The sequence below is a fragment of the Canis lupus genome, chromosome 16 (genome assembly GCF_048164855.1).
Source record: "Canis lupus baileyi chromosome 16, mCanLup2.hap1, whole genome shotgun sequence".
Classification (NCBI taxonomy): Eukaryota; Metazoa; Chordata; class Mammalia; order Carnivora; family Canidae; genus Canis; species Canis lupus.
Window position 1 is genome coordinate 30,461,633 of NC_132853.1, and position 1,392 is coordinate 30,463,024.

The 1,392-nt window shown below is 42.7% G+C and overlaps 1 pseudogene; it reads left to right on the plus strand.

Moving 5' to 3' along the window:
- The first annotated feature begins 359 nt into the window (after positions 1-359).
- On the plus strand, positions 360-1,007 carry LOC140607482 (large ribosomal subunit protein uL1 pseudogene; annotated as a pseudogene).
- Positions 1,008-1,392: the final 385 nt, after the last annotated feature.

The following is a 1,392-nucleotide window of genomic DNA, read 5'->3' on the forward strand; positions in this document are numbered from 1 at the left end:
TGAATGGATTAACAAAAATAGGGAATCAAGTTGAGCCAAGGCAAGATGGACAAATGATGACTACAACTGGAAAAACAGAGTCATGTGTGTATGCATTATCTTCTTAGGTGAGCTAAAAATTCTTGAGGGTAGCAGAGCCATGAGAATTTATCTTCTCTTTCTTTTTCTTTTGCAATTCCTCCTGCATCTGAATACCCAAATCTCTTTCAACATGCCCTCCCTCTGCAATCTTTCTGGAAAGGATCTTTGGTCTTAGGTTTATTCCCATCAAGAATGCCTGGACTACTGTTCTTCTGAAGACAGTGTTCTTCTACTGTAATAAGGATCTCAGCCAATAGTCTTTTCTGCTGTGAGCTATCATGAGCAGCAAAGTCTCCCGCGACACCCAGTAGAGGGGGTGAGGGAGGTCCTGCACGGGAACCAGCACAAGTGCCGAAGTTTCTGGAAAGAGTGGAGCTGCAGATCCGCCTGAAGAACTATGACCCTCAGAAGGACAAACGCTTCTCGGGCACCGTCAGGGTTAAGTCCACTCCCCTCCCCAAGTTCTCCGTGTGTGTGTTTTGGGGGACAAGCAGCACTGTGATGAGGCCAAGGCAGTGGATATTCCCCACATGGACATTGAGGCGCTGAAGAAACTCAACAAGAATAAAAAACTAGTCAAGAAGTTGGCCAAGAAATATGATGCCTTTTGGCTTCAGAATCTCTGATCAAGCAGATCCCATGAATCCTGGGTCCAGGCCTGAATAAAGCTGGCAAGTTCCCTTCCTTGCTGACCCACAATGAGAACATGGTGGCCAAAGTGGACAAAGTGAAGTCCACCATCAAATTCCAAATGAAGGTGCTACGTCTGGCAGTGGCTGTTGGCCACCTGAAGATGACAGAGGATGAGCTCATGTACAACACCCACTTAGCTATCAATTTCCTAGTGTCCTTGCTCAAGAAGAATTGGCAGTGTCCAGGCTTTATACATCAAGAGCACCATGGGCAAGCCCCAGCGCCTTTACTAAGACTGTTTAATAAATCCTAGTGCTACCCTTAAAAAAAAAAAAAAGGATCTCAGCCAATTAAGAGAAATATGCAAAGTTCCTAATTCCTGCAATACCATTTCCAGCAGTCTTTAAAGGTGAATTAAATTTACTAAAGGGTTGTTATAGCAAAGGACAATTGCAAAGTAGCAGAAGACAACTTCAAACCTAAGGTTAAATACTATTTTTTATTTTATAGAACAAAACAAAAGATCAAAATAACTTAAAACATTACAGGGGAAGGTCCTCATGAGCATAATCTCTACTATCTAGCTAGCCTGACTCTTCCATGCTAACATTAGCCCTTTCTCTCACACAGTGCTACTTTTTTGCTTTCGTATTAATCTTCTCATTGCAAATAATCTAT